Below are 8,825 nucleotides of genomic sequence, written 5' to 3'. Positions count from 1 at the left end.
ACTCTTATAGGAAGAATGGAAGATGAATTAAGAGTGGAAGAAAAGAAAAAGCCCAAATAACTAAAAGTCAGGAACACAGTATTAGAAGACATGGATCGAAGACACTGGAGTTGTGGTTCATGTGTGCTCCAGTGGCGCAATCGGTCAGCACGTGGTGCTTATATAGCAGTACATGTGAAGCCATTCCGAGGTTGTGCGTTTGAGCCTCACCTGGAGCAGACGATTTAAGGGTATCTCACTCCACAAGAAGCTGATTGTACAACATGAAGCTTCAGTCAAAAGATACATCTAGGAACCTGTTTGTTGCAAAAAGCCAAAAGCATAAGTTATACCCCTGTGTATACCTGTGTGTTTCTTGCAGAAGCAAATTCCAAACTTTAACTTGGAAAAGTTGATTGGCCCATTGGCCAATGTGAAGCCATGTGGAGGTTTTGAGCCTGACTTGGAGCATGCCTTTTAATTGTACTTCATTCTACAGGTGATTGATCTAGAGTCATCTAGAGACCTGTTTAATCCTGTGGTTTAAACCTGCATGGTTCTTGCAGAGGTAAATTCTGGCCTTCAGCCTGGACATCTTTAAAAATGCAAGATATGTTTCCCTGTTCAAAGAGACCAATTCACCGCCATATGTTGCTTCAAAAGGTCGGACTGGTCGTGTACCTACCATTTATTTAAAAGTGTTAAAGTGTTGAAGCACATGGTGCGTACAAGTCACCTACGCTCTGCTGACTCAATAACTGCAGAGTTCCAAACATCCTCTGGCATTAACATCAGCACGCTCAAGTTCAGAGTGGAAGTAGAGGAAAAACTGATATCACTGCAAGACATAGACTAGTAAGAACCCAGTTTGGCATCCCTGCACTAGACGACAAAGTCTGAGGCCAAATATGATGCAAATTGCTACACAAGTTGAACTGAAGTTTTTGAGGTACCCCTCTGTATGAGCTCCAGTGGTGCAGTTGGTCAGCGTGCGGTGCTTATACAGCAGTGCTTGTGAAGTCTTGCTGAGGTTGTGAGTTTGAGTCTCACCTGGAGCACAAGTTTTAAGGGTATCTCACTCTGGTTTTTCCTCTACACAAAAACCAATATCACTGCAAGACATGGGCTAGTAGGAACCCAGTTTGACTCCACTGTACTAGAAAATATCCAAATGTAATGGGAATTGTACCACAGGGTGCACTAAAGATATTGAGGAAATTGTCCAATGCAGAATAGATTACAGCTGATTGTATCCCTGCATGGTTCTTGCAGAAGAAATTATTTCACTACTTTCTTTCTTTTCTTTTTTTTTGAAAATGAATGTTTTCTGCCTGTGGTTTCATGTTTGTCACCTGATTGATGCCTTTTATTTTCTGTGCATATATGGAAGATATATGTTAAAGGGCTGTGGTCATGATTTTTGTCTTCCCCTTGGTCTAGTCAGCATTTATTTAAATATGGGAAGTTTGGGGGATGAATTCAGAGTGGAGGAAAAGGAATAACTTAAATCACTGCAGTGCTGTAGCCTGGTAGGAACCCAGTTTGACATCAATGCACAAGACAACAATATCTAAGTTCAAATGAAATGCGAATTGTTGCAAAACATGGACTGAAGTTTTGAATTATAGGCTTACACAAGCTCAAGTGGTGCAATCGGTCAACGGTGCTTACACAGCAGTACATGTGAAGCCTTGCTGGGATTTTGAGTTCAAGCCTTACCTGAAGCAAAAGTTTTAAGGGTATCTCACTCTACAAGGAGCTAATTGGATAATGTGTGATGGTTCATCCCCATCAGCCAGTTAAACGTGAATTAAAAACCTGTTTGATCCAAAGCCAGAAGTAAAACCTACACCTCTGTGTAGTCCAGTCGTGGTCCAGTAGTCCCCTTCACGGAATGGGTTTCCATGGCCGAGCAGCTGCATCCAAGCCTTACATCACCAAGTGCAATGCAAAGCGTCGAATGCAGTGGTGTAAAGCGCCGCCACTGGACTCTAGAGCAGTGGAGACGTGTTCTCTGGAGTGATGAATCACGTCTGGCAATCCAATGGACGAGTCTGGATTTGGCGGTTGCCAGGAGAACGGTACTTGTCTGACTGCATTGTGCCAAGTGTAAAGTTTGGTGGAGGGGGGATTATGGTGTGGGGTTGTTTTTCAGGAGTTGGGCTCGGCCCCTTAGTTCCAGTGAAAGGAACTCTTAATGCTTCGGCAGACCAAGAGATTTTGAACAATTTCATGCTCCAACTTTGTGGGAACAGTTTGGGGATGGCCCTTCCTGTTCCGCACCAGTGCACAAAGCAAGGTCCATAAAGACATGGATGAGCGAGTTTGGTTTGGAAGAAATTGACTGGCCTGACCTCAACCCAATAGAACACCTTTAGGATGAATTAGAGTGGAGACTGTGAGCCAGGCCTTCTCGTCCCATGAACACACTCCTAAACCTTGTGGAAAGCCTTCCCAGAAGAGTTGAAGCTGTTATAGCTGCAAAGGGTGGGATGACATCATCAAACCCTATGGATTAAGAATGGGATGTCACTCAAGTTCATATGTGTGTGAAGGCAGACGAGCGAATACCTTTGGCAATATAGTGTACATCCACATCAGTCATTCCAACAACCATATAGAACCCTGTTTGATCCAACATGATAAAAAGCCAGAGGTATAACTTAGACCTGTAGGTGAATATTTGCATGATTCTTGCAGAAGTAAATTCCTGCCTTCAGCCTGGGAAAAAAAAAATTATTTAAACCATGTTCCAAGAATTTTTGCACATCACAAAATCCATTGCTGTGGGAAGTTTAGAAGATGAATTCCGAGTGGAAAAAAGAAAAAGACCCAAATCACTCTAAGGCTATGGCCTGATAGGAACCAAGTTTGTTATACAAGGTCTTTTACAGCAGGACATGTGAAGCCACACTGAGGTTGTGAGTTCAAGCCTCACTTGAAGCATGCTTTTTAAGCATATATGACTGTACCTGCACTTATTAGTGGCAAATTTTTCTAAAATGTCTTTTAATAAGCAGAATTCAGAGTGGAAGAAAAGGAAAAACCCAAATCAGTGCTGTGGCCTGGAAGGAACCCACTTTGACACTGCTGCACCAGATGACAAAGTCCAAGTCTGAATGTAATAGGAAATGTTACACAAGGTGGACTAAAGTTTATGAAAGGCAGTTTTGTGTGAGCTCCAGTGGCGCAATCGGTCAGCGCGCGGTACTTATACAGCAGTACATGTGAAGCCATGCCGAGGTTGTGAGTTCGAGCCTCACCTGGAGCAAAGGTTTTAAGTGCATCTCACTCTGGTTCCCACTCTGAACTCAAGTAGAGGAAAAACTGATATCACTGCAAGTCATAGACTAGAGGAACCCATTTTGACTCCACTGCACTAGAAAATGTCCAAATGTAATGGGAATTGCACCACAGGTTGCCCTAAGAAAAAATTTAAAATTGTTCAATGCAGTATATATATTTGTTCTCGTCGAAGAAATTCCGGCCTTCAGCCTGGACAGCTAAAAAACCCACAAGATATGTTTCCCTGTTCAGAGAGACCAATTCACTGCCAAACATTGCTTCTAAAGCTTGGTCTGGTCAGGTACCTACCAGAAATGCTTATTGAAACCAAGTACCAAGAAGTTGAGTTCAGAGTTCAAATGTAATGCAAATTGTTACACAAGGTGAACTGAAGAGATTGGGCTATAGCAGTGTTGTCCAATCTTATCCACAGAAGGGAAGGTGCGACTGCAGGTTTTCACTCCAACATAGCAGGAGATCACCTGATCAAATGTTTAAAATGTGAGAAGGACAGTACATGTGAAGCCATGCCGCGGTTGTGAGTTTGAGCCTCACCTGGAGCATCATTTCAGGGGCTTGTCAGATTACCTTTTAAATGTATAGCTGTTATTCATGGTCATACTGCAGTTTGATATGATGTGAACTGCCACATATATAAACCACTTATGTTGTTCCAACCTGCAGTCACTAACCCAGACATCTGCCAAACTTCTACATTTTTTTTTTCCTTCTAGATTTATTGCTAGAGATTTACATTAATATAGAGCGTTCATTAAAACGTTTTCCTGGAAAACTATTGACTGACCTGATTGGATGATTGGACAATGTGTAAAGATTCATCTCTACAAGACAATCAAACAACAGACCTCTTTGATCCAACATGATAAAAAGCCAGAAGTATAGCTTAAACCTCTGTGTATACCTGCATAGTTCTTGCAGAAGTAAATTCCAGCCTTTAGCCTGGACATCCTAAAAATTGCAAGGTATGTTTCCCTGTTTGAAGAGACCAAATTACTGCCATATACTGCTTCGAAAGCTTGGTCTGATGATATATCTACCAGAAAAAAATTACATTAAACCACGTTGCAAGAAGTTTTGCACATCACAAAATTTAACGCTTTTATAGAATGATTGGAAGATGAATTCAGAATGGAAGAAAAAACCCAAATCACTGTAAGGCCATGGCTTGGAAGGGAGTTTGTCACACAAGATGGACTGAAGTTGCTGAAACCCTTGCTTTCATGAGCTCCAGTGGTGCAATCGGTCAGCGTGCAGTACTTATGTAGCGGTATGTGTGAAGCCATGCTGAGGTTGTGAGTTCAAGCCTCACCTGGGGTATAAATTTTAAGAGTATCTCACTCTGCACTGAGCTGGTTGGATGAAATGGGCATGTAAAGATTTATCCCCATTAGCCAACCAAGGATCTTTTGATAGATGTTCCAAAAAAGTAGAAAAATTGGAAGACAATTTCAGAGTGGAAAAAAAGGAAAAACCCAAATCATGGCAAAGCCATGACCTGGTGGGAACCCAGTTTGACACTACTGCACTAGACCTTTGTTTAATTTTTGAAGATGTTTTGCACAAAGTTCAAAACTGTTGTTGGACAATTTGTAATTTGAAAGAAGAAGTCCATGTCTGAGTTGCTTCACCACCTGGTAAAATTAATTCCCAATCAAATATCAATCTAGAGACTTATTTAATCCATGAGTAAGTGTTATATGATCATCTTAGGTTTCTGTTTGTTTAAGAATTTCAAGCTGTCTTTCCAACAAATTTCCCAAACCTGCTCCCAGAGATCTACCAAACTAACGAGTTCTCTTTCACTTCTGTTCGGTAAGACCTATTGATTGACCAATTTGTCTTCTGAAAGGTCTCTGTTATTGAATTCAGAATGCCTGTAGAGGTAAACTGAAATCGAAATTGCTGAGGTTGTGAGTTTGAGCCTCACCTGGGGCATGCGTTTTAATAATGCTATAAGGTTGTTTTTCAAGGGTTGGCCTAGGCACCTTAGTTCCAGTGAATGGAAATCTTAATGCTTTAGCAGACTGAGACATTTTGGACAATTGTACTCTTCCAACTTTGTGGGAACAGTTTGGGGAAGGCCCTTTTCTGCTCCAGCATGACTGTGGCCCAGTGCACAAAGCAAAGTCCATAAAGGCGTGGCTGGGTGAGTTTGGTGTGGAGAAACTTGACTGACCTACACAGAGCCCTGACCTCAACCCCATTAAACACCTTTAGGATGAACTAGAACGGAGATTGCGAGCCAGGCCCTCTCGTCCAACATCAGTGTCTGACCTCACAAATGCTCTTCTGGATGAATGGGCAAAAATTCCCACAGACACTCCAAAATCTTGTAGAAAGCTTCCCAGAAGAGAAGCTGTTATAGCTGCAAAGGGGGACCAACTCCATATTAATGTCATAAAAGCTCCTGTAGGTAGAATTTGTAGGTGTCCCAATACTTTTGTCCATAAAGTGTATAACATTATATGTGGTACCAACAAAGGCCAAGCAATTTAAAGGGGAGCCATAATGCTTTTTTGTTTTGTTTTTTTTTTCTTTAGTTTGTTGTGTAGCTTTGTGTGCAGTCTGCAAACTCACAAAGCTCAAAATTCACTCCAGAGGGAGAAACTCTCTCCCACTTTTTTCAGATGCCTGAAATGCTGCATTGGAATTCCAGCTCTTTTCCTTTGTTACAAGATGACGCAATCTCATAACACAGTCCTTACTGCCCACCTGCCGGCGAGCTTGGCACACCCTCACACAGCGCACAGCAGCTGCTGGAGGAGGAAGAGTGTGGTCAGTGTTGTAGCTGTGTGGAGAAGACACTGACCAGCCTTTCAGGATCCACTCTGGATCAAACTGATACAGCAGAACTGACGCTGCTGGAGAAACAGCCACAGTGGAGTTTACAGCTGATTAGGAGAGAAGAGTCTATCTGCAGTACAGAGTAGCTAAACTGACCAATCAGAGCACACTGGACTCATTAGGAAGCAGGGCTTAAAGACACAGGAGCTCTAACAGAGCGTTTCAGACAGAGGGTGAATAGAAATGCACAGTATGAGGAAAATAATGTGTTTTTGGAACATTGAAGCATGTAAATTTATTCTGGTAGATAAAATTAAATTATGAACATTGAAAATGAGCATAATAGGTCCCATTTAAATTTAAGGTCCTCATTATTATTTTTTTTTGTATATTTTTAACTATTACTGTTGTTTCATTTCTTAAAGAAGTATAAGAGTCATAAAGATATTCTGCTTCAGCTAATCACTTCAAAATACTACCAAATCACCTGTGACTCACTTTTACCCCAAACAGTGTACTTTATTTGCACGTAACCGATCACCCCAGCACTCTTTTCAATTCAAGCGCTTTAGTTTTATGATTCAACAGCAAACAGCTGTTCAGAATGCAGAACATTTCCGTGGAAATGCATTGGGGAGCAGGGCACAAAGCCTTTGCATTGCTGACAACAAGGCTTTTGTGTGAAGCTTAAAATAGGATGAAGACAGAAGGTCTTTATCCTTGATGTTCTGGTGCTGTGATCTTCAGTGTAGAGGAGTGCATGCTGGGAGCAGAATCATTAAACTCAAGCTCATACTGTGTACATGCATGTGTATGTTCTTTGCCACTGAAAAGAACAAGTAAAATTGGGTTTCCATGCAAGACATGCTACCATAAGAATGCTTGGGGTTACAGCAGATTTTACATTTTATTTGATAAGGCTTACAAATGGTATAATATACTGAATCAAGACTGCACTTAAAGGTGCAGTATACGATTCTGGAGAAAGACTATTGATATTTGAACTCAACAGCAAAACGAGTACACATCTCTCTTTAGTGCTCATTCAAAAGCTCCGCCCCAAGCAAACACTGGACTACCAAGCTTGTTATTTTGTAGCCATAAAAAAACACACTAAATAAATACTATGTATAAATACAGTATAGTATAAGTATAGTATAAATACCATGATATAAAGTTAGCTAGTAATGTAACTAATGTTAGCCACAAATGTAGGTAATGTTAGCAAACTGTCTCTACAGACAGCTGAAGTTAACTAGTTGCTATCACAAACATTAGCAAACAGGACAAAACAATACTGAGCTATTGGTTCTGTGAAACAGCAAAAAATAAGTCAGGTTACCCACCTGTCAAGCAGAAACAGAGCAGCCTCCTAATCCCTTTTCATATAAGTCAGCTTCTTTACTGTCAACTTCTTTTTCAAATTTTCCCATTCCACCTTAAATGGTGCAGCAGTCACAGGCGCCAGAATGGAACCGCTGCATGATTTAAGGTGAAACAGGAAAATGGAAATAGGGAGCCAACTTCAGCCTACTGTCATACGTCTCACTGCTGAAGCACCCCTATATGATATAAGTTAGGTTCTTCAGATTTTCTCCTCTTTGGCTGTTTCTTGGCCTTCTCTCCTTCTTGACTGTGTGTAGTTCAGCATGCTTGTGCACAGAACCGGGGAGAAGAGAGGGGCTTCTTTTCTCCCCGGTCCTGTGCACAAGCAAGAGTGCCCCCCTGTTTTTGATGGAATAGTTTTGTGTCATTCGGTCTGTGACACTTTGTTTATTTCTCATTTATGGAGCCAGGGCTGTTTACCAACACAGACTTTTTTCCAGTGCGCACAGAAAACGGAGAGCTAGCAGGCCATGAGGAGAAATTCGCTAAATTTGACAAAGAGTGTACTGGGTTGAAATCGTATGATGCGTTCTTAGGCAAGATTCCTTAATCATTGATAACATGCAAGTTTCTGTCAATGTGACTGATTTAAAGAAGACCCTCTCTGCTTATATCTTATGTGTTTACACCATGTATGTGCATTGTTACATGTACGCATGTATTTTGGGTTTTTTGTGTTTGTGTTTGTCTGTTCATTCACAGGGCTGCATTCAGTCCAACAAAACGTAACAAAATATTTATTTAAATTGAAATAGTGGTGCGTTGAACACTTTGGAAAGGCCATTCCTGACGTTCTTTGGAAGAATTTATGGAGGTGAAATGGGCCAAAATACACATTTAATACTCCAAGCTACAGCACCTACATTTGTAGAGAACTTTATAATAATAAATAGATCTAGAAGGAAAAATCTAGAAGTTTGGCAGATTCATGACTGGAATTGATCTTTGCAGGTTGGAACAAAGTAAGCAGTTCATATATGCGGTAGTTCACATCACATCAAACTGCAGTACGGTAGTCCATGAATAACAGCTATACATTCGAAAGATGATCTAATCAGACCCCTGATTAGATCATCTTTGTGAAATGCCCTTAAAACAGATGCCCATGACCATGAATTACAGCTATACATTTAAAGGTAATCTGACAAGCCCCTCAGAGTGAAATGCCCTTAAAATATTGCTCCAGGTGAGGCTCGAACACACAACCTCAGCATGGCTTCACATGTACTGCTGTATAAGTACTGCACGCTGACCGATTACACCACTGGAGCTCATGCAAGACATGATCACAATATCTTCAGTTCATCTTGTGTGACAATTCCCATTACATGTGGAATTAGACTGTCATCTAGTGCAGTGGTGTCAAACTG

At 41.1% G+C, this 8,825-nt stretch overlaps 1 non-coding gene across 1 annotated transcript; it reads left to right on the top strand.

Moving 5' to 3' along the window:
• Positions 1–3,157: 3,157 nt before the first annotated feature.
• trnai-uau lies at positions 3,158–3,250 on the top strand. The gene is given in 2 exon segments: positions 3,158–3,195; positions 3,215–3,250. It is a non-coding gene; the product is annotated as a tRNA-Ile (tRNA).
• The last annotated feature ends 5,575 nt before the right edge of the window (positions 3,251–8,825 follow it).

This window comes from Colossoma macropomum, unplaced genomic scaffold (assembly GCF_904425465.1).
Source record: "Colossoma macropomum unplaced genomic scaffold, Colossoma_macropomum, whole genome shotgun sequence".
In the NCBI taxonomy this organism is placed as follows: Eukaryota; Metazoa; Chordata; class Actinopteri; order Characiformes; family Serrasalmidae; genus Colossoma; species Colossoma macropomum.
This window is presented reverse-complemented; position numbering and strand designations above follow the sequence as displayed.